We start from the raw sequence: 22,081 nt of genomic DNA, 5'->3' as shown, positions 1-22,081 counted from the left end.
GCCACTCCTTTCTGGGAGCCCCTGTCCCTCCCTAACTGCAAGCGAACTCTGGGCTCGGAAACAAAAGGGGTACCCTCTGAGGGCGACGTCCTCAAGGATCGTCCCCCTCAAGTAGGGAGGAGCGAAGGGTCCACTTCGCCATGCGCCTGCCAGAGGGAAGCGCCCTTGGACTAAGGCGGAGCCTTGGACAACCCATTGCTTCTCAGGTCCTGGCTCCAGCCCCAGTAGGTCCACTCACCTGGGATCCTGAGACTGCCTTGGGGCCAACCTGGGCAGCACGGCTCCCTGAAAGACACGACGGGGGCCATACGAGCTCAGCACGCAGCCACTGGGCCGCAAACATGCCCTGAGGCTGCAGAAGGGTCCACCTCACACCCAGCGCACCCAAGGCGCTTGGGGTGCTCACTGCGCAGGGCATGCAATGGCTCGGGTCCCCCGGCATGGCCTCCAGGGCCTGCAGCCTCAGGCTGAAGAGACCGATGGCCCCGCACGGGAGAGCTGCAGGCCAACGTCCTCTTCCAAAACGCTCCCCTAGGCTGGGCCTCAGCGTAATCCTATTGAGCATGATTTTTAAGTCATCACCTCTCTTCAGACCATATGAGGTTCTCATCATCGACCCAGCCCCGGGCGGCCCGTCCCCATGCCCACATGCCCTTGGACCGGGAGAAGCTCACCACAAGGTCCATCCGGGAGACGAGGGAGCCACGAAGGACAGGAGTTTCGGCACAGGGCGAGCTCTGCTCCGCTTTCAGCACCACTGCGCCTTCCACGCCGGTTCTGAGGGAACTCTCTCTCCGGGGACGGTATCCGCCCGCAAATGTGGAAGACGGGGTCGGTCCCAAGGCAGTCACATTCCTCTGGGGAAGCGGCGGCTGGCTTACCATGCATTTCCTCCAGGGACCTGAGGGAGGATCCCGACCGTGGAATGCTTGCAGAGTTTGGGGGTCCCCTCCTCCACCCATTGCATTTGGGGGCCAGAACACGCAAGGCGGACCGCTGGCTGGGCTTGGGCCAGGCAACGCGGGTCACGCTTTACGGCAGGTCAAGGGCCTCCCACTTCTCCTCTCTGCCAGGATGCACCCCAGGACCCGGGTCCGGCCACCGTGCCCTGTCAACTGGACGTGAACCCCACTCGCTCACGACCCAGGGTCCGCAACACGAAGCCACGTGCACCCCCATGCCTGCCAGTCCCTTCCCCCAACCCTTCGCAGGGAACCTCAGAAGCCCAGGCCTCCATGCGCCCACCCCACGGACACGGGGAAGCCCAAGGCTGCGGACCCCGGGCCGGGCCCGTCCGCCTCCTCTTTGTCTTGGCTCAAGCATCAGCGCCCAGTCACAGCCCCGATAGGGAGCCTAGGACCACGTGGGCGTGTCGTGGCAGGGGTCCACACGGCCACTCCTTTCTGGGAGCCCATGTCCCTCCCTAACTGCAAGGGAAGTCTGCGCTCAGAAACAGAATGGGGATCCTCCGAGGACGGCGTCCTCGAGGACCGTCCCCCTCAAGGACAGAGGAGCACCGGGTCCACTGCGCCATGCGCGTGCCACCGGGAAGCGCTCTTGGCCCAAAGCGCACGCAGCCTCGGACAACTCATTGCTTCTCCGGCGCTCATGGCTCAAGACCCCAGCCGTGCACTCACCTGGGATCCTGACTGCCTTGGGGCCAGCCTGGGCAGCACGGCTCCCTGAAAGACACGACGGGGGCAGCACGAGCTCAGCACGCGGCCAGGGTGCTGCAAACATGCCCTGCCGCTGGACAATGGTCCCCCTGACGCCCAGCGCACACAAGGAGCTTGGGGTGCTCACTGCGCAGGGCATGCACCGGCTCGGGTCCCCCGGGATGGCCTGCAGGGCCTCCAGTCTCCGGCTGAAGAGACCGATGGCCCCGCACGGGAGAGCTGCAGGCCAACGTCCCCTTCCAAAACGCTCCCCTAGGCTGGGCCTCAGCGTAATCCTATTGAGCATGATTTTTAAGTCATCACCTCTCTTCAGACCATATGAGGTTCTCATCATCGACCCTGCCCAGGGCGGCCCCTCCCCATGCACACACGCCCTAGGACCCGGAGCAGCTCACCACAGGGCCATCTCGGAGAACAGGGGGCCACGGAGCACACGAGTTGCGGCACAGGGCAAGCTGCGCTCCGCTTGGACCACCACTGCGCCGATCGCGCTCGTTCTGAGGGAACTCTCTCCGGCGACGCTAGCTGCCTTGGAATGTGGACGACAGTCGGTCCCCGAGGAGTCGCATTCCTCTCGGGAATCGGTGGCCGGCTTACCCATGCATTGCCCACAGGGACCTGAGGGGGCATCCCGACCGGGGAATGCTTGCGGAGTCTGGGGGTCGCTTGCCCCTCCCATCGCATTGGGGTCCAGAACACGCGAGGCGCACCGCCCGCTGGGCTTGGGCCAGGCGACGCGCTTCCCGCCCTACAGCAGGTCAAGGGCCTCCCACTTCTCCTTCCTGCCAGGATGCACCCAAGGACCCGGGTACGGCCACCGTACCCGGTCAACTGGACCTGAACCCCACTCACTCGTGACCCAGGGCCCGGGTCAGGAAGCCGCGTGCAGCCCCATGCCCGCCAGGCCCACCCCCCAATCCTTTACAGGGACCTCAGAAGCCCAGGCCTCCATGCGCCCACCATGAGCTTCTCATGGCCATGAGAAGTCAAGGGCTGTGCACCCGAGGCCGGGCCTGTCCACCTCCTCTTTGCTTGGGCTGGAGGCTCAGCTCCCTGCCACAGCCCCGATAGGGAGCCCGGGACCACGCGGGCCTGTCGTGGCAGCCGTCCTCGCGGCCACTCCTTTCTGGGAGCCCCTGTCCCTCCCTAACTGCAAGCGAACCCTGGGCTCGGAAACAAAAGGGGTACCCTCTGAGGGCGACGTCCTCAAGGATCGTCCCCCTCAAGTAGGGAGGAGCGAAGGGTCCACTTCGCCATGCGCCTGCCAGAGGGAAGCGCCCTTGGACTAAGGCGGAGCCTTGGACAACCCATTGCTTCTCAGGTCCTGGCTCCAGCCCCAGTAGGTCCACTCACCTGGGATCCTGAGACTGCCTTGGGGCCAACCTGGGCAGCACGGCTCCCTGAAAGACACGACGGGGGCCATACGAGCTCAGCACGCAGCCACTGGGCCGCAAACATGCCCTGAGGCTGCAGAAGGGTCCACCTCACACCCAGCGCACCCAAGGCGCTTGGGGTGCTCACTGCGCAGGGCATGCAATGGCTCGGGTCCCCCGGCATGGCCTCCAGGGCCTGCAGCCTCAGGCTGAAGAGACCGATGGCCCCGCACGGGAGAGCTGCAGGCCAACGTCCTCTTCCAAAACGCTCCCCTAGGCTGGGCCTCAGCGTAATCCTATTGAGCATGATTTTGAAGTCATCACCTCTCTTCAGACCATATGAGGTTCTCATCATCGACCCAGCCCCGGGCGGCCCGTCCCCATGCCCACATGCCCTTGGACCGGGAGAAGCTCACCACAAGGTCCATCCGGGAGACGAGGGAGCCACGAAGGACAGGAGTTTCGGCACAGGGCGAGCTCTGCTCCGCTTTCAGCACCACTGCGCCTTCCACGCCGGTTCTGAGGGAACTCTCTCTCCGGGGACGGTATCCGCCCGCAAATGTGGAAGACGGGGTCGGTCCCAAGGCAGTCACATTCCTCTGGGGAAGCGGCGGCTGGCTTACCATGCATTTCCTCCAGGGACCTGAGGGAGGATCCCGACCGTGGAATGCTTGCAGAGTTTGGGGGTCCCCTCCTCCACCCATTGCATTTGGGGGCCAGAACACGCAAGGCGGACCGCTGGCTGGGCTTGGGCCAGGCAACGCGGGTCACGCTTTACGGCAGGTCAAGGGCCTCCCACTTCTCCTCTCTGCCAGGATGCACCCCAGGACCCGGGTCCGGCCACCGTGCCCTGTCAACTGGACGTGAACCCCACTCGCTCACGACCCAGGGTCCGCAACACGAAGCCACGTGCACCCCCATGCCTGCCAGTCCCTTCCCCCAACCCTTCGCAGGGAACCTCAGAAGCCCAGGCCTCCATGCGCCCACCCCACGGACACGGGGAAGCCCAAGGCTGCGGACCCCGGGCCGGGCCCGTCCGCCTCCTCTTTGTCTTGGCTCAAGCATCAGCGCCCAGTCACAGCCCCGATAGGGAGCCTAGGACCACGTGGGCGTGTCGTGGCAGGGGTCCACACGGCCACTCCTTTCTGGGAGCCCATGTCCCTCCCTAACTGCAAGGGAAGTCTGCGCTCAGAAACAGAATGGGGATCCTCCGAGGACGGCGTCCTCGAGGACCGTCCCCCTCAAGGACAGAGGAGCACCGGGTCCACTGCGCCATGCGCGTGCCACCGGGAAGCGCTCTTGGCCCAAAGCGCACGCAGCCTCGGACAACTCATTGCTTCTCCGGCGCTCATGGCTCAAGACCCCAGCCGTGCACTCACCTGGGATCCTGACTGCCTTGGGGCCAGCCTGGGCAGCACGGCTCCCTGAAAGACACGACGGGGGCAGCACGAGCTCAGCACGCGGCCAGGGTGCTGCAAACATGCCCTGCCGCTGGACAATGGTCCCCCTGACGCCCAGCGCACACAAGGAGCTTGGGGTGCTCACTGCGCAGGGCATGCACCGGCTCGGGTCCCCCGGGATGGCCTGCAGGGCCTCCAGTCTCCGGCTGAAGAGACCGATGGCCCCGCACGGGAGAGCTGCAGGCCAACGTCCCCTTCCAAAACGCTCCCCTAGGCTGGGCCTCAGCGTAATCCTATTGAGCATGATTTTTAAGTCATCACCTCTCTTCAGACCATATGAGGTTCTCATCATCGACCCTGCCCAGGGCGGCCCCTCCCCATGCACACACGCCCTAGGACCCGGAGCAGCTCACCACAGGGCCATCTCGGAGAACAGGGGGCCACGGAGCACACGAGTTGCGGCACAGGGCAAGCTGCGCTCCGCTTGGACCACCACTGCGCCGATCGCGCTCGTTCTGAGGGAACTCTCTCCGGCGACGCTAGCTGCCTTGGAATGTGGACGACAGTCGGTCCCCGAGGAGTCGCATTCCTCTCGGGAATCGGTGGCCGGCTTACCCATGCATTGCCCACAGGGACCTGAGGGGGCATCCCGACCGGGGAATGCTTGCGGAGTCTGGGGGTCGCTTGCCCCTCCCATCGCATTGGGGTCCAGAACACGCGAGGCGCACCGCCCGCTGGGCTTGGGCCAGGCGACGCGCTTCCCGCCCTACAGCAGGTCAAGGGCCTCCCACTTCTCCTTCCTGCCAGGATGCACCCAAGGACCCGGGTACGGCCACCGTACCCGGTCAACTGGACCTGAACCCCACTCACTCGTGACCCAGGGCCCGGGTCAGGAAGCCGCGTGCAGCCCCATGCCCGCCAGGCCCACCCCCCAATCCTTTACAGGGACCTCAGAAGCCCAGGCCTCCATGCGCCCACCATGAGCTTCTCATGGCCATGAGAAGTCAAGGGCTGTGCACCCGAGGCCGGGCCTGTCCACCTCCTCTTTGCTTGGGCTGGAGGCTCAGCTCCCTGCCACAGCCCCGATAGGGAGCCCGGGACCACGCGGGCCTGTCGTGGCAGCCGTCCTCGCGGCCACTCCTTTCTGGGAGCCCCTGTCCCTCCCTAACTGCAAGCGAACTCTGGGCTCGGAAACAAAAGGGGTACCCTCTGAGGACGACGTCCTCAAGGATCGTCCCCCTCAAGTAGGGAGGAGCGAAGGGTCCACTTCGCCATGCGCCTGCCAGAGGGAAGCGCCCTTGGACTAAGGCGGAGCCTTGGACAACCCATTGCTTCTCAGGTCCTGGCTCCAGCCCCAGTAGGTCCACTCACCTGGGATCCTGAGACTGCCTTGGGGCCAACCTGGGCAGCACGGCTCCCTGAAAGACACGACGGGGGCCATACGAGCTCAGCACGCAGCCACTGGGCCGCAAACATGCCCTGAGGCTGCAGAAGGGTCCACCTCACACCCAGCGCACCCAAGGCGCTTGGGGTGCTCACTGCGCAGGGCATGCAATGGCTCGGGTCCCCCGGCATGGCCTCCAGGGCCTGCAGTCTCAGGCTGAAGAGACCGATGGCCCCGCACGGGAGAGCTGCAGGCCAACGTCCTCTTCCAAAACGCTCCCCTAGGCTGGGCCTCAGCGTAATCCTATTGAGCATGATTTTTAAGTCATCACCTCTCTTCAGACCATATGAGGTTCTCATCATCGACCCAGCCCCGGGCGGCCCGTCCCCATGCCCACATGCCCTTGGACCGGGAGAAGCTCACCACAAGGTCCATCCGGGAGACGAGGGAGCCACGAAGGACAGGAGTTTTGGCACAGGGCGAGCTCTGCTCCGCTTTCAGCACCACTGCGCCTTCCACGCCGGTTCTGAGGGAACTCTCTCTCCGGGGACGGTATCCGCCCGCAAATGTGGAAGACGGGGTCGGTCCCAAGGCAGTCACATTCCTCTGGGGAAGCGGCGGCTGGCTTACCATGCATTTCCTCCAGGGACCTGAGGGAGGATCCCGACCGTGGAATGCTTGCAGAGTTTGGGGGTCCCCTCCTCCACCCATTGCATTTGGGGGCCAGAACACGCAAGGCGGACCGCTGGCTGGGCTTGGGCCAGGCAACGCGGGTCACGCTTTACGGCAGGTCAAGGGCCTCCCACTTCTCCTCTCTGCCAGGATGCACCCCAGGACCCGGGTCCGGCCACCGTGCCCTGTCAACTGGACGTGAACCCCACTCGCTCACGACCCAGGGTCCGCAACACGAAGCCACGTGCACCCCCATGCCTGCCAGTCCCTTCCCCCAACCCTTCGCAGGGAACCTCAGAAGCCCAGGCCTCCATGCGCCCACCCCACGGACACGGGGAAGCCCAAGGCTGCGGACCCCGGGCCGGGCCCGTCCGCCTCCTCTTTGTCTTGGCTCAAGCATCAGCGCCCAGTCACAGCCCCGATAGGGAGCCTAGGACCACGTGGGCGTGTCGTGGCAGGGGTCCACACGGCCACTCCTTTCTGGGAGCCCATGTCCCTCCCTAACTGCAAGGGAAGTCTGCGCTCAGAAACAGAATGGGGATCCTCCGAGGACGGCGTCCTCGAGGACCGTCCCCCTCAAGGACAGAGGAGCACCGGGTCCACTGCGCCATGCGCGTGCCACCGGGAAGCGCTCTTGGCCCAAAGCGCACGCAGCCTCGGACAACTCATTGCTTCTCCGGCGCTCATGGCTCAAGACCCCAGCCGTGCACTCACCTGGGATCCTGACTGCCTTGGGGCCAGCCTGGGCAGCACGGCTCCCTGAAAGACACGACGGGGGCAGCACGAGCTCAGCACGCGGCCAGGGTGCTGCAAACATGCCCTGCCGCTGGACAATGGTCCCCCTGACGCCCAGCGCACACAAGGAGCTTGGGGTGCTCACTGCGCAGGGCATGCACCGGCTCGGGTCCCCCGGGATGGCCTGCAGGGCCTCCAGTCTCCGGCTGAAGAGACCGATGGCCCCGCACGGGAGAGCTGCAGGCCAACGTCCCCTTCCAAAACGCTCCCCTAGGCTGGGCCTCAGCGTAATCCTATTGAGCATGATTTTTAAGTCATCACCTCTCTTCAGACCATATGAGGTTCTCATCATCGACCCTGCCCAGGGCGGCCCCTCCCCATGCACACACGCCCTAGGACCCGGAGCAGCTCACCACAGGGCCATCTCGGAGAACAGGGGGCCACGGAGCACACGAGTTGCGGCACAGGGCAAGCTGCGCTCCGCTTGGACCACCACTGCGCCGATCGCGCTCGTTCTGAGGGAACTCTCTCCGGCGACGCTAGCTGCCTTGGAATGTGGACGACAGTCGGTCCCCGAGGAGTCGCATTCCTCTCGGGAATCGGTGGCCGGCTTACCCATGCATTGCCCACAGGGACCTGAGGGGGCATCCCGACCGGGGAATGCTTGCGGAGTCTGGGGGTCGCTTGCCCCTCCCATCGCATTGGGGTCCAGAACACGCGAGGCGCACCGCCCGCTGGGCTTGGGCCAGGCGACGCGCTTCCCGCCCTACAGCAGGTCAAGGGCCTCCCACTTCTCCTTCCTGCCAGGATGCACCCAAGGACCCGGGTACGGCCACCGTACCCGGTCAACTGGACCTGAACCCCACTCACTCGTGACCCAGGGCCCGGGTCAGGAAGCCGCGTGCAGCCCCATGCCCGCCAGGCCCACCCCCCAATCCTTTACAGGGACCTCAGAAGCCCAGGCCTCCATGCGCCCACCATGAGCTTCTCATGGCCATGAGAAGTCAAGGGCTGTGCACCCGAGGCCGGGCCTGTCCACCTCCTCTTTGCTTGGGCTGGAGGCTCAGCTCCCTGCCACAGCCCCGATAGGGAGCCCGGGACCACGCGGGCCTGTCGTGGCAGCCGTCCTCGCGGCCACTCCTTTCTGGGAGCCCCTGTCCCTCCCTAACTGCAAGCGAACCCTGGGCTCGGAAACAAAAGGGGTACCCTCTGAGGGCGACGTCCTCAAGGATCGTCCCCCTCAAGTAGGGAGGAGCGAAGGGTCCACTTCGCCATGCGCCTGCCAGAGGGAAGCGCCCTTGGACTAAGGCGGAGCCTTGGACAACCCATTGCTTCTCAGGTCCTGGCTCCAGCCCCAGTAGGTCCACTCACCTGGGATCCTGAGACTGCCTTGGGGCCAACCTGGGCAGCACGGCTCCCTGAAAGACACGACGGGGGCCATACGAGCTCAGCACGCAGCCACTGGGCCGCAAACATGCCCTGAGGCTGCAGAAGGGTCCACCTCACACCCAGCGCACCCAAGGCGCTTGGGGTGCTCACTGCGCAGGGCATGCAATGGCTCGGGTCCCCCGGCATGGCCTCCAGGGCCTGCAGCCTCAGGCTGAAGAGACCGATGGCCCCGCACGGGAGAGCTGCAGGCCAACGTCCTCTTCCAAAACGCTCCCCTAGGCTGGGCCTCAGCGTAATCCTATTGAGCATGATTTTGAAGTCATCACCTCTCTTCAGACCATATGAGGTTCTCATCATCGACCCAGCCCCGGGCGGCCCGTCCCCATGCCCACATGCCCTTGGACCGGGAGAAGCTCACCACAAGGTCCATCCGGGAGACGAGGGAGCCACGAAGGACAGGAGTTTCGGCACAGGGCGAGCTCTGCTCCGCTTTCAGCACCACTGCGCCTTCCACGCCGGTTCTGAGGGAACTCTCTCTCCGGGGACGGTATCCGCCCGCAAATGTGGAAGACGGGGTCGGTCCCAAGGCAGTCACATTCCTCTGGGGAAGCGGCGGCTGGCTTACCATGCATTTCCTCCAGGGACCTGAGGGAGGATCCCGACCGTGGAATGCTTGCAGAGTTTGGGGGTCCCCTCCTCCACCCATTGCATTTGGGGGCCAGAACACGCAAGGCGGACCGCTGGCTGGGCTTGGGCCAGGCAACGCGGGTCACGCTTTACGGCAGGTCAAGGGCCTCCCACTTCTCCTCTCTGCCAGGATGCACCCCAGGACCCGGGTCCGGCCACCGTGCCCTGTCAACTGGACGTGAACCCCACTCGCTCACGACCCAGGGTCCGCAACACGAAGCCACGTGCACCCCCATGCCTGCCAGTCCCTTCCCCCAACCCTTCGCAGGGAACCTCAGAAGCCCAGGCCTCCATGCGCCCACCCCACGGACACGGGGAAGCCCAAGGCTGCGGACCCCGGGCCGGGCCCGTCCGCCTCCTCTTTGTCTTGGCTCAAGCATCAGCGCCCAGTCACAGCCCCGATAGGGAGCCTAGGACCACGTGGGCGTGTCGTGGCAGGGGTCCACACGGCCACTCCTTTCTGGGAGCCCATGTCCCTCCCTAACTGCAAGGGAAGTCTGCGCTCAGAAACAGAATGGGGATCCTCCGAGGACGGCGTCCTCGAGGACCGTCCCCCTCAAGGACAGAGGAGCACCGGGTCCACTGCGCCATGCGCGTGCCACCGGGAAGCGCTCTTGGCCCAAAGCGCACGCAGCCTCGGACAACTCATTGCTTCTCCGGCGCTCATGGCTCAAGACCCCAGCCGTGCACTCACCTGGGATCCTGACTGCCTTGGGGCCAGCCTGGGCAGCACGGCTCCCTGAAAGACACGACGGGGGCAGCACGAGCTCAGCACGCGGCCAGGGTGCTGCAAACATGCCCTGCCGCTGGACAATGGTCCCCCTGACGCCCAGCGCACACAAGGAGCTTGGGGTGCTCACTGCGCAGGGCATGCACCGGCTCGGGTCCCCCGGGATGGCCTGCAGGGCCTCCAGTCTCCGGCTGAAGAGACCGATGGCCCCGCACGGGAGAGCTGCAGGCCAACGTCCCCTTCCAAAACGCTCCCCTAGGCTGGGCCTCAGCGTAATCCTATTGAGCATGATTTTTAAGTCATCACCTCTCTTCAGACCATATGAGGTTCTCATCATCGACCCTGCCCAGGGCGGCCCCTCCCCATGCACACACGCCCTAGGACCCGGAGCAGCTCACCACAGGGCCATCTCGGAGAACAGGGGGCCACGGAGCACACGAGTTGCGGCACAGGGCAAGCTGCGCTCCGCTTGGACCACCACTGCGCCGATCGCGCTCGTTCTGAGGGAACTCTCTCCGGCGACGCTAGCTGCCTTGGAATGTGGACGACAGTCGGTCCCCGAGGAGTCGCATTCCTCTCGGGAATCGGTGGCCGGCTTACCCATGCATTGCCCACAGGGACCTGAGGGGGCATCCCGACCGGGGAATGCTTGCGGAGTCTGGGGGTCGCTTGCCCCTCCCATCGCATTGGGGTCCAGAACACGCGAGGCGCACCGCCCGCTGGGCTTGGGCCAGGCGACGCGCTTCCCGCCCTACAGCAGGTCAAGGGCCTCCCACTTCTCCTTCCTGCCAGGATGCACCCAAGGACCCGGGTACGGCCACCGTACCCGGTCAACTGGACCTGAACCCCACTCACTCGTGACCCAGGGCCCGGGTCAGGAAGCCGCGTGCAGCCCCATGCCCGCCAGGCCCACCCCCCAATCCTTTACAGGGACCTCAGAAGCCCAGGCCTCCATGCGCCCACCATGAGCTTCTCATGGCCATGAGAAGTCAAGGGCTGTGCACCCGAGGCCGGGCCTGTCCACCTCCTCTTTGCTTGGGCTGGAGGCTCAGCTCCCTGCCACAGCCCCGATAGGGAGCCCGGGACCACGCGGGCCTGTCGTGGCAGCCGTCCTCGCGGCCACTCCTTTCTGGGAGCCCCTGTCCCTCCCTAACTGCAAGCGAACCCTGGGCTCGGAAACAAAAGGGGTACCCTCTGAGGGCGACGTCCTCAAGGATCGTCCCCCTCAAGTAGGGAGGAGCGAAGGGTCCACTTCGCCATGCGCCTGCCAGAGGGAAGCGCCCTTGGACTAAGGCGGAGCCTTGGACAACCCATTGCTTCTCAGGTCCTGGCTCCAGCCCCAGTAGGTCCACTCACCTGGGATCCTGAGACTGCCTTGGGGCCAACCTGGGCAGCACGGCTCCCTGAAAGACACGACGGGGGCCATACGAGCTCAGCACGCAGCCACTGGGCCGCAAACATGCCCTGAGGCTGCAGAAGGGTCCACCTCACACCCAGCGCACCCAAGGCGCTTGGGGTGCTCACTGCGCAGGGCATGCAATGGCTCGGGTCCCCCGGCATGGCCTCCAGGGCCTGCAGCCTCAGGCTGAAGAGACCGATGGCCCCGCACGGGAGAGCTGCAGGCCAACGTCCTCTTCCAAAACGCTCCCCTAGGCTGGGCCTCAGCGTAATCCTATTGAGCATGATTTTGAAGTCATCACCTCTCTTCAGACCATATGAGGTTCTCATCATCGACCCAGCCCCGGGCGGCCCGTCCCCATGCCCACATGCCCTTGGACCGGGAGAAGCTCACCACAAGGTCCATCCGGGAGACGAGGGAGCCACGAAGGACAGGAGTTTCGGCACAGGGCGAGCTCTGCTCCGCTTTCAGCACCACTGCGCCTTCCACGCCGGTTCTGAGGGAACTCTCTCTCCGGGGACGGTATCCGCCCGCAAATGTGGAAGACGGGGTCGGTCCCAAGGCAGTCACATTCCTCTGGGGAAGCGGCGGCTGGCTTACCATGCATTTCCTCCAGGGACCTGAGGGAGGATCCCGACCGTGGAATGCTTGCAGAGTTTGGGGGTCCCCTCCTCCACCCATTGCATTTGGGGGCCAGAACACGCAAGGCGGACCGCTGGCTGGGCTTGGGCCAGGCAACGCGGGTCACGCTTTACGGCAGGTCAAGGGCCTCCCACTTCTCCTCTCTGCCAGGATGCACCCCAGGACCCGGGTCCGGCCACCGTGCCCTGTCAACTGGACGTGAACCCCACTCGCTCACGACCCAGGGTCCGCAACACGAAGCCACGTGCACCCCCATGCCTGCCAGTCCCTTCCCCCAACCCTTCGCAGGGAACCTCAGAAGCCCAGGCCTCCATGCGCCCACCCCACGGACACGGGGAAGCCCAAGGCTGCGGACCCCGGGCCGGGCCCGTCCGCCTCCTCTTTGTCTTGGCTCAAGCATCAGCGCCCAGTCACAGCCCCGATAGGGAGCCTAGGACCACGTGGGCGTGTCGTGGCAGGGGTCCACACGGCCACTCCTTTCTGGGAGCCCATGTCCCTCCCTAACTGCAAGGGAAGTCTGCGCTCAGAAACAGAATGGGGATCCTCCGAGGACGGCGTCCTCGAGGACCGTCCCCCTCAAGGACAGAGGAGCACCGGGTCCACTGCGCCATGCGCGTGCCACCGGGAAGCGCTCTTGGCCCAAAGCGCACGCAGCCTCGGACAACTCATTGCTTCTCCGGCGCTCATGGCTCAAGACCCCAGCCGTGCACTCACCTGGGATCCTGACTGCCTTGGGGCCAGCCTGGGCAGCACGGCTCCCTGAAAGACACGACGGGGGCAGCACGAGCTCAGCACGCGGCCAGGGTGCTGCAAACATGCCCTGCCGCTGGACAATGGTCCCCCTGACGCCCAGCGCACACAAGGAGCTTGGGGTGCTCACTGCGCAGGGCATGCACCGGCTCGGGTCCCCCGGGATGGCCTGCAGGGCCTCCAGTCTCCGGCTGAAGAGACCGATGGCCCCGCACGGGAGAGCTGCAGGCCAACGTCCCCTTCCAAAACGCTCCCCTAGGCTGGGCCTCAGCGTAATCCTATTGAGCATGATTTTTAAGTCATCACCTCTCTTCAGACCATATGAGGTTCTCATCATCGACCCTGCCCAGGGCGGCCCCTCCCCATGCACACACGCCCTAGGACCCGGAGCAGCTCACCACAGGGCCATCTCGGAGAACAGGGGGCCACGGAGCACACGAGTTGCGGCACAGGGCAAGCTGCGCTCCGCTTGGACCACCACTGCGCCGATCGCGCTCGTTCTGAGGGAACTCTCTCCGGGGACGCTAGCTGCCTTGGAATGTGGACGACAGTCGGTCCCCGAGGAGTCGCATTCCTCTCGGGAATCGGTGGCCGGCTTACCCATGCATTGCCCACAGGGACCTGAGGGGGCATCCCGACCGGGGAATGCTTGCGGAGTCTGGGGGTCGCTTGCCCCTCCCATCGCATTGGGGTCCAGAACACGCGAGGCGCACCGCCCGCTGGGCTTGGGCCAGGCGACGCGCTTCCCGCCCTACAGCAGGTCAAGGGCCTCCCACTTCTCCTTCCTGCCAGGATGCACCCAAGGACCCGGGTACGGCCACCGTACCCGGTCAACTGGACCTGAACCCCACTCACTCGTGACCCAGGGCCCGGGTCAGGAAGCCGCGTGCAGCCCCATGCCCGCCAGGCCCACCCCCCAATCCTTTACAGGGACCTCAGAAGCCCAGGCCTCCATGCGCCCACCATGAGCTTCTCATGGCCATGAGAAGTCAAGGGCTGTGCACCCGAGGCCGGGCCTGTCCACCTCCTCTTTGCTTGGGCTGGAGGCTCAGCTCCCTGCCACAGCCCCGATAGGGAGCCCGGGACCACGCGGGCCTGTCGTGGCAGCCGTCCTCGCGGCCACTCCTTTCTGGGAGCCCCTGTCCCTCCCTAACTGCAAGCGAACCCTGGGCTCGGAAACAAAAGGGGTACCCTCTGAGGGCGACGTCCTCAAGGATCGTCCCCCTCAAGTAGGGAGGAGCGAAGGGTCCACTTCGCCATGCGCCTGCCAGAGGGAAGCGCCCTTGGACTAAGGCGGAGCCTTGGACAACCCATTGCTTCTCAGGTCCTGGCTCCAGCCCCAGTAGGTCCACTCACCTGGGATCCTGAGACTGCCTTGGGGCCAACCTGGGCAGCACGGCTCCCTGAAAGACACGACGGGGGCCATACGAGCTCAGCACGCAGCCACTGGGCCGCAAACATGCCCTGAGGCTGCAGAAGGGTCCACCTCACACCCAGCGCACCCAAGGCGCTTGGGGTGCTCACTGCGCAGGGCATGCAATGGCTCGGGTCCCCCGGCATGGCCTCCAGGGCCTGCAGCCTCAGGCTGAAGAGACCGATGGCCCCGCACGGGAGAGCTGCAGGCCAACGTCCTCTTCCAAAACGCTCCCCTAGGCTGGGCCTCAGCGTAATCCTATTGAGCATGATTTTGAAGTCATCACCTCTCTTCAGACCATATGAGGTTCTCATCATCGACCCAGCCCCGGGCGGCCCGTCCCCATGCCCACATGCCCTTGGACCGGGAGAAGCTCACCACAAGGTCCATCCGGGAGACGAGGGAGCCACGAAGGACAGGAGTTTCGGCACAGGGCGAGCTCTGCTCCGCTTTCAGCACCACTGCGCCTTCCACGCCGGTTCTGAGGGAACTCTCTCTCCGGGGACGGTATCCGCCCGCAAATGTGGAAGACGGGGTCGGTCCCAAGGCAGTCACATTCCTCTGGGGAAGCGGCGGCTGGCTTACCATGCATTTCCTCCAGGGACCTGAGGGAGGATCCCGACCGTGGAATGCTTGCAGAGTTTGGGGGTCCCCTCCTCCACCCATTGCATTTGGGGGCCAGAACACGCAAGGCGGACCGCTGGCTGGGCTTGGGCCAGGCAACGCGGGTCACGCTTTACGGCAGGTCAAGGGCCTCCCACTTCTCCTCTCTGCCAGGATGCACCCCAGGACCCGGGTCCGGCCACCGTGCCCTGTCAACTGGACGTGAACCCCACTCGCTCACGACCCAGGGTCCGCAACACGAAGCCACGTGCACCCCCATGCCTGCCAGTCCCTTCCCCCAACCCTTCGCAGGGAACCTCAGAAGCCCAGGCCTCCATGCGCCCACCCCACGGACACGGGGAAGCCCAAGGCTGCGGACCCCGGGCCGGGCCCGTCCGCCTCCTCTTTGTCTTGGCTCAAGCATCAGCGCCCAGTCACAGCCCCGATAGGGAGCCTAGGACCACGTGGGCGTGTCGTGGCAGGGGTCCACACGGCCACTCCTTTCTGGGAGCCCATGTCCCTCCCTAACTGCAAGGGAAGTCTGCGCTCAGAAACAGAATGGGGATCCTCCGAGGACGGCGTCCTCGAGGACCGTCCCCCTCAAGGACAGAGGAGCACCGGGTCCACTGCGCCATGCGCGTGCCACCGGGAAGCGCTCTTGGCCCAAAGCGCACGCAGCCTCGGACAACTCATTGCTTCTCCGGCGCTCATGGCTCAAGACCCCAGCCGTGCACTCACCTGGGATCCTGACTGCCTTGGGGCCAGCCTGGGCAGCACGGCTCCCTGAAAGACACGACGGGGGCAGCACGAGCTCAGCACGCGGCCAGGGTGCTGCAAACATGCCCTGCCGCTGGACAATGGACCCCTGACGCCCAGCGCACACAAGGAGCTTGGGGTGCTCACTGCGCAGGGCATGCACCGGCTCGGGTCCCCCGGGATGGCCTGCAGGGCCTCCAGTCTCCGGCTGAAGAGACCGATGGCCCCGCACGGGAGAGCTGCAGGCCAACGTCCCCTTCCAAAACGCTCCCCTAGGCTGGGCCTCAGCGTAATCCTATTGAGCATGATTTTTAAGTCATCACCTCTCTTCAGACCATATGAGGTTCTCATCATCGACCCTGCCCAGGGCGGCCCCTCCCCATGCACACACGCCCTAGGACCCGGAGCAGCTCACCACAGGGCCATCTCGGAGAACAGGGGGCCACGGAGCACACGAGTTGCGGCACAGGGCAAGCTGCGCTCCGCTTGGACCACCACTGCGCCGATCGCGCTCGTTCTGAGGGAACTCTCTCCGGCGACGCTAGCTGCCTTGGAATGTGGACGACAGTCGGTCCCCGAGGAGTCGCATTCCTCTCGGGAATCGGTGGCCGGCTTACCCATGCATTGCCCACAGGGACCTGAGGGGGCATCCCGACCGGGGAATGCTTGCGGAGTCTGGGGGTCGCTTGCCCCTCCCATCGCATTGGGGTCCAGAACACGCGAGGCGCACCGCCCGCTGGGCTTGGGCCAGGCGACGCGCTTCCCGCCCTACAGCAGGTCAAGGGCCTCCCACTTCTCCTTCCTGCCAGGATGCACCCAAGGACCCGGGTACGGCCACCGTACCCGGTCAACTGGACCTGAACCCCACTCACTCGTGACCCAGGGCCCGGGTCAGGAAGCCGCGTGCAGCCCCATGCCCGCCAGGCCCACCCCCCAATCCTTTACAGGGACCTCAGAAGCCCAGGCCTCCATGCGCCCACCATGAGCTTCTCATGGCCATGAGAAGTCAAGGGCTGTGCACCCGAGGCCGGGCCTGTCCACCTCCTCTTTGCTTGGGCTGGAGGCTCAGCTCCCTGCCACAGCCCCGATAGGGAGCCCGGGACCACGCGGGCCTGTCGTGGCAGCCGTCCTCGCGGCCACTCCTTTCTGGGAGCCCCTGTCCCTCCCTAACTGCAAGCGAACTCTGGGCTCGGAAACAAAAGGGGTACCCTCTGAGGACGACGTCCTCAAGGATCGTCCCCCTCAAGTAGGGAGGAGCGAAGGGTCCACTTCGCCATGCGCCTGCCAGAGGGAAGCGCCCTTGGACTAAGGCGGAGCCTTGGACAACCCATTGCTTCTCAGGTCCTGGCTCCAGCCCCAGTAGGTCCACTCACCTGGGATCCTGAGACTGCCTTGGGGCCAACCTGGGCAGCACGGCTCCCTGAAAGACACGACGGGGGCCATACGAGCTCAGCACGCAGCCACTGGGCCGCAAACATGCCCTGAGGCTGCAGAAGGGTCCACCTCACACCCAGCGCACCCAAGGCGCTTGGGGTGCTCACTGCGCAGGGCATGCAATGGCTCGGGTCCCCCGGCATGGCCTCCAGGGCCTGCAGCCTCAGGCTGAAGAGACCGATGGCCCCGCACGGGAGAGCTGCAGGCCAACGTCCTCTTCCAAAACGCTCCCCTAGGCTGGGCCTCAGCGTAATCCTATTGAGCATGATTTTTAAGTCATCACCTCTCTTCAGACCATATGAGGTTCTCATCATCGACCCAGCCCCGGGCGGCCCGTCCCCATGCCCACATGCCCTTGGACCGGGAGAAGCTCACCACAAGGTCCATCCGGGAGACGAGGGAGCCACGAAGGACAGGAGTTTCGGCACAGGGCGAGCTCTGCTCCGCTTTCAGCACCACTGCGCCTTCCACGCCGGTTCTGAGGGAACTCTCTCTCCGGGGACGGTATCCGCCCGCAAATGTGGAAGACGGGGTCGGTCCCAAGGCAGTCACATTCCTCTGGGGAAGCGGCGGCTGGCTTACCATGCATTTCCTCCAGGGACCTGAGGGAGGATCCCGACCGTGGAATGCTTGCAGAGTTTGGGGGTCCCCTCCTCCACCCATTGCATTTGGGGGCCAGAACACGCAAGGCGGACCGCTGGCTGGGCTTGGGCCAGGCAACGCGGGTCACGCTTTACGGCAGGTCAAGGGCCTCCCACTTCTCCTCTCTGCCAGGATGCACCCCAGGACCCGGGTCCGGCCACCGTGCCCTGTCAACTGGACGTGAACCCCACTCGCTCACGACCCAGGGTCCGCAACACGAAGCCACGTGCACCCCCATGCCTGCCAGTCCCTTCCCCCAACCCTTCGCAGGGAACCTCAGAAGCCCAGGCCTCCATGCGCCCACCCCACGGACACGGGGAAGCCCAAGGCTGCGGACCCCGGGCCGGGCCCGTCCGCCTCCTCTTTGTCTTGGCTCAAGCATCAGCGCCCAGTCACAGCCCCGATAGGGAGCCTAGGACCACGTGGGCGTGTCGTGGCAGGGGTCCACACGGCCACTCCTTTCTGGGAGCCCATGTCCCTCCCTAACTGCAAGGGAAGTCTGCGCTCAGAAACAGAATGGGGATCCTCCGAGGACGGCGTCCTCGAGGACCGTCCCCCTCAAGGACAGAGGAGCACCGGGTCCACTGCGCCATGCGCGTGCCACCGGGAAGCGCTCTTGGCCCAAAGCGCACGCAGCCTCGGACAACTCATTGCTTCTCCGGCGCTCATGGCTCAAGACCCCAGCCGTGCACTCACCTGGGATCCTGACTGCCTTGGGGCCAGCCTGGGCAGCACGGCTCCCTGAAAGACACGACGGGGGCAGCACGAGCTCAGCACGCGGCCAGGGTGCTGCAAACATGCCCTGCCGCTGGACAATGGTCCCCCTGACGCCCAGCGCACACAAGGAGCTTGGGGTGCTCACTGCGCAGGGCATGCACCGGCTCGGGTCCCCCGGGATGGCCTGCAGGGCCTCCAGTCTCCGGCTGAAGAGACCGATGGCCCCGCACGGGAGAGCTGCAGGCCAACGTCCCCTTCCAAAACGCTCCCCTAGGCTGGGCCTCAGCGTAATCCTATTGAGCATGATTTTTAAGTCATCACCTCTCTTCAGACCATATGAGGTTCTCATCATCGACCCTGCCCAGGGCGGCCCCTCCCCATGCACACACGCCCTAGGACCCGGAGCAGCTCACCACAGGGCCATCTCGGAGAACAGGGGGCCACGGAGCACACGAGTTGCGGCACAGGGCAAGCTGCGCTCCGCTTGGACCACCACTGCGCCGATCGCGCTCGTTCTGAGGGAACTCTCTCCGGGGACGCTAGCTGCCTTGGAATGTGGACGACAGTCGGTCCCCGAGGAGTCGCATTCCTCTCGGGAATCGGTGGCCGGCTTACCCATGCATTGCCCACAGGGACCTGAGGGGGCATCCCGACCGGGGAATGCTTGCGGAGTCTGGGGGTCGCTTGCCCCTCCCATCGCATTGGGGTCCAGAACACGCGAGGTGCACCGCCCGCTGGGCTTGGGCCAGGCGACGCGCTTCCCGCCCTACAGCAGGTCAAGGGCCTCCCACTTCTCCTTCCTGCCAGGATGCACCCAAGGACCCGGGTACGGCCACCGTACCCGGTCAACTGGACCTGAACCCCACTCACTCGTGACCCAGGGCCCGGGTCAGGAAGCCGCGTGCAGCCCCATGCCCGCCAGGCCCACCCCCCAATCCTTTACAGGGACCTCAGAAGCCCAGGCCTCCATGCGCCCACCATGAGCTTCTCATGGCCATGAGAAGTCAAGGGCTGTGCACCCGAGGCCGGGCCTGTCCACCTCCTCTTTGCTTGGGCTGGAGGCTCAGCTCCCTGCCACAGCCCCGATAGGGAGCCCGGGACCACGCGGGCCTGTCGTGGCAGCCGTCCTCGCGGCCACTCCTTTCTGGGAGCCCCTGTCCCTCCCTAACTGCAAGCGAACTCTGGGCTCGGAAACAAAAGGGGTACCCTCTGAGGACGACGTCCTCAAGGATCGTCCCCCTCAAGTAGGGAGGAGCGAAGGGTCCACTTCGCCATGCGCCTGCCAGAGGGAAGCGCCCTTGGACTAAGGCGGAGCCTTGGACAACCCATTGCTTCTCAGGTCCTGGCTCCAGCCCCAGTAGGTCCACTCACCTGGGATCCTGAGACTGCCTTGGGGCCAACCTGGGCAGCACGGCTCCCTGAAAGACACGACGGGGGCCATACGAGCTCAGCACGCAGCCACTGGGCCGCAAACATGCCCTGAGGCTGCAGAAGGGTCCACCTCACACCCAGCGCACCCAAGGCGCTTGGGGTGCTCACTGCGCAGGGCATGCAATGGCTCGGGTCCCCCGGCATGGCCTCCAGGGCCTGCAGTCTCAGGCTGAAGAGACCGATGGCCCCGCACGGGAGAGCTGCAGGCCAACGTCCTCTTCCAAAACGCTCCCCTAGGCTGGGCCTCAGCGTAATCCTATTGAGCATGATTTTTAAGTCATCACCTCTCTTCAGACCATATGAGGTTCTCATCATCGACCCAGCCCCGGGCGGCCCGTCCCCATGCCCACATGCCCTTGGACCGGGAGAAGCTCACCACAAGGTCCATCCGGGAGACGAGGGAGCCACGAAGGACAGGAGTTTCGGCACAGGGCGAGCTCTGCTCCGCTTTCAGCACCACTGCGCCTTCCACGCCGGTTCTGAGGGAACTCTCTCTCCGGGGACGGTATCCGCCCGCAAATGTGGAAGACGGGGTCGGTCCCAAGGCAGTCACATTCCTCTGGGGAAGCGGCGGCTGGCTTACCATGCATTTCCTCCAGGGACCTGAGGGAGGATCCCGACCGTGGAATGCTTGCAGAGTTTGGGGGTCCCCTCCTCCACCCATTGCATTTGGGGGCCAGAACACGCAAGGCGGACCGCTGGCTGGGCTTGGGCCAGGCAACGCGGGTCACGCTTTACGGCAGGTCAAGGGCCTCCCACTTCTCCTCTCTGCCAGGATGCACCCCAGGACCCGGGTCCGGCCACCGTGCCCTGTCAACTGGACGTGAACCCCACTCGCTCACGACCCAGGATCCGCAACACGAAGCCACGTGCACCCCCATGCCTGCCAGTCCCTTCCCCCAACCCTTCGCAGGGAACCTCAGAAGCCCAGGCCTCCATGCGCCCACCCCACGGACACGGGGAAGCCCAAGGCTGCGGACCCCGGGCCGGGCCCGTCCGCCTCCTCTTTGTCTTGGCTCAAGCATCAGCGCCCAGTCACAGCCCCGATAGGGAGCCTAGGACCACGTGGGCGTGTCGTGGCAGGGGTCCACACGGCCACTCCTTTCTGGGAGCCCATGTCCCTCCCTAACTGCAAGGGAAGTCTGCGCTCAGAAACAGAATGGGGATCCTCCGAGGACGGCGTCCTCGAGGACCGTCCCCCTCAAGGACAGAGGAGCACCGGGTCCACTGCGCCATGCGCGTGCCACCGGGAAGCGCTCTTGGCCCAAAGCGCACGCAGCCTCGGACAACTCATTGCTTCTCCGGCGCTCATGGCTCAAGACCCCAGCCGTGCACTCACCTGGGATCCTGACTGCCTTGGGGCCAGCCTGGGCAGCACGGCTCCCTGAAAGACACGACGGGGGCAGCACGAGCTCAGCACGCGGCCAGGGTGCTGCAAACATGCCCTGCCGCTGGACAATGGTCCCCCTGACGCCCAGCGCACACAAGGAGCTTGGGGTGCTCACTGCGCAGGGCATGCACCGGCTCGGGTCCCCCGGGATGGCCTGCAGGGCCTCCAGTCTCCGGCTGAAGAGACCGATGGCCCCGCACGGGAGAGCTGCAGGCCAACGTCCCCTTCCAAAACGCTCCCCTAGGCTGGGCCTCAGCGTAATCCTATTGAGCATGATTTTTAAGTCATCACCTCTCTTCAGACCATATGAGGTTCTCATCATCGACCCTGCCCAGGGCGGCCCCTCCCCATGCACACACGCCCTAGGACCCGGAGCAGCTCACCACAGGGCCATCTCGGAGAACAGGGGGCCACGGAGCACACGAGTTGCGGCACAGGGCAAGCTGCGCTCCGCTTGGACCACCACTGCGCCGATCGCGCTCGTTCTGAGGGAACTCTCTCCGGCGACGCTAGCTGCCTTGGAATGTGGACGACAGTCGGTCCCCGAGGAGTCGCATTCCTCTCGGGAATCGGTGGCCGGCTTACCCATGCATTGCCCACAGGGACCTGAGGGGGCATCCCGACCGGGGAATGCTTGCGGAGTCTGGGGGTCGCTTGCCCCTCCCATCGCATTGGGGTCCAGAACACGCGAGGCGCACCGCCCGCTGGGCTTGGGCCAGGCGACGCGCTTCCCGCCCTACAGCAGGTCAAGGGCCTCCCACTTCTCCTTCCTGCCAGGATGCACCCAAGGACCCGGGTACGGCCACCGTACCCGGTCAACTGGACCTGAACCCCACTCACTCGTGACCCAGGGCCCG

At 65.2% G+C, this 22,081-nt stretch overlaps 16 non-coding genes across 16 annotated transcripts; all 16 read right to left on the bottom strand.

Annotated features, from left to right (window-relative positions):
- Positions 1 to 538: 538 nt before the first annotated feature.
- Positions 539 to 619, bottom strand: LOC142872126 (small nucleolar RNA SNORD115). Its single transcript, XR_012920367.1, has one exon. It is a non-coding gene; the product is annotated as a small nucleolar RNA SNORD115 (small nucleolar RNA).
- Positions 620 to 1,935: 1,316 nt separating this feature from the next.
- Positions 1,936 to 2,016, bottom strand: LOC142872125 (small nucleolar RNA SNORD115). Its single transcript, XR_012920366.1, has one exon. It is a non-coding gene; the product is annotated as a small nucleolar RNA SNORD115 (small nucleolar RNA).
- A 1,313-nt stretch (positions 2,017 to 3,329) lies between these two features.
- LOC142872167 (small nucleolar RNA SNORD115) lies at positions 3,330 to 3,410 on the bottom strand. The gene has a single exon (XR_012920408.1). It is a non-coding gene; the product is annotated as a small nucleolar RNA SNORD115 (small nucleolar RNA).
- A 1,316-nt stretch (positions 3,411 to 4,726) lies between these two features.
- Positions 4,727 to 4,807, bottom strand: LOC142872124 (small nucleolar RNA SNORD115). The gene has a single exon (XR_012920365.1). It is a non-coding gene; the product is annotated as a small nucleolar RNA SNORD115 (small nucleolar RNA).
- Positions 4,808 to 6,120: 1,313 nt separating this feature from the next.
- LOC142872123 (small nucleolar RNA SNORD115) lies at positions 6,121 to 6,201 on the bottom strand. The gene has a single exon (XR_012920364.1). It is a non-coding gene; the product is annotated as a small nucleolar RNA SNORD115 (small nucleolar RNA).
- Positions 6,202 to 7,517: 1,316 nt separating this feature from the next.
- LOC142872122 (small nucleolar RNA SNORD115) lies at positions 7,518 to 7,598 on the bottom strand. The gene has a single exon (XR_012920363.1). It is a non-coding gene; the product is annotated as a small nucleolar RNA SNORD115 (small nucleolar RNA).
- A 1,313-nt stretch (positions 7,599 to 8,911) lies between these two features.
- LOC142872166 (small nucleolar RNA SNORD115) lies at positions 8,912 to 8,992 on the bottom strand. The gene has a single exon (XR_012920407.1). It is a non-coding gene; the product is annotated as a small nucleolar RNA SNORD115 (small nucleolar RNA).
- Positions 8,993 to 10,308: 1,316 nt separating this feature from the next.
- On the bottom strand, positions 10,309 to 10,389 carry LOC142872121 (small nucleolar RNA SNORD115). The gene has a single exon (XR_012920362.1). It is a non-coding gene; the product is annotated as a small nucleolar RNA SNORD115 (small nucleolar RNA).
- Positions 10,390 to 11,702: 1,313 nt separating this feature from the next.
- LOC142872165 (small nucleolar RNA SNORD115) lies at positions 11,703 to 11,783 on the bottom strand. The gene has a single exon (XR_012920406.1). It is a non-coding gene; the product is annotated as a small nucleolar RNA SNORD115 (small nucleolar RNA).
- A 1,316-nt stretch (positions 11,784 to 13,099) lies between these two features.
- Positions 13,100 to 13,180, bottom strand: LOC142872120 (small nucleolar RNA SNORD115). Its single transcript, XR_012920361.1, has one exon. It is a non-coding gene; the product is annotated as a small nucleolar RNA SNORD115 (small nucleolar RNA).
- A 1,313-nt stretch (positions 13,181 to 14,493) lies between these two features.
- Positions 14,494 to 14,574, bottom strand: LOC142872164 (small nucleolar RNA SNORD115). Its single transcript, XR_012920405.1, has one exon. It is a non-coding gene; the product is annotated as a small nucleolar RNA SNORD115 (small nucleolar RNA).
- Positions 14,575 to 15,889: 1,315 nt separating this feature from the next.
- Positions 15,890 to 15,970, bottom strand: LOC142872119 (small nucleolar RNA SNORD115). Its single transcript, XR_012920360.1, has one exon. It is a non-coding gene; the product is annotated as a small nucleolar RNA SNORD115 (small nucleolar RNA).
- Positions 15,971 to 17,283: 1,313 nt separating this feature from the next.
- Positions 17,284 to 17,364, bottom strand: LOC142872118 (small nucleolar RNA SNORD115). The gene has a single exon (XR_012920359.1). It is a non-coding gene; the product is annotated as a small nucleolar RNA SNORD115 (small nucleolar RNA).
- A 1,316-nt stretch (positions 17,365 to 18,680) lies between these two features.
- LOC142872117 (small nucleolar RNA SNORD115) lies at positions 18,681 to 18,761 on the bottom strand. The gene has a single exon (XR_012920358.1). It is a non-coding gene; the product is annotated as a small nucleolar RNA SNORD115 (small nucleolar RNA).
- Positions 18,762 to 20,074: 1,313 nt separating this feature from the next.
- Positions 20,075 to 20,155, bottom strand: LOC142872116 (small nucleolar RNA SNORD115). Its single transcript, XR_012920357.1, has one exon. It is a non-coding gene; the product is annotated as a small nucleolar RNA SNORD115 (small nucleolar RNA).
- Positions 20,156 to 21,471: 1,316 nt separating this feature from the next.
- Positions 21,472 to 21,552, bottom strand: LOC142872115 (small nucleolar RNA SNORD115). The gene has a single exon (XR_012920356.1). It is a non-coding gene; the product is annotated as a small nucleolar RNA SNORD115 (small nucleolar RNA).
- Positions 21,553 to 22,081: the final 529 nt, after the last annotated feature.

This window comes from Microcebus murinus, chromosome 7 (genome assembly GCF_040939455.1).
Source record: "Microcebus murinus isolate Inina chromosome 7, M.murinus_Inina_mat1.0, whole genome shotgun sequence".
NCBI classification, from domain to species: domain Eukaryota; kingdom Metazoa; phylum Chordata; class Mammalia; order Primates; family Cheirogaleidae; genus Microcebus; species Microcebus murinus.
This window is presented reverse-complemented; position numbering and strand designations above follow the sequence as displayed.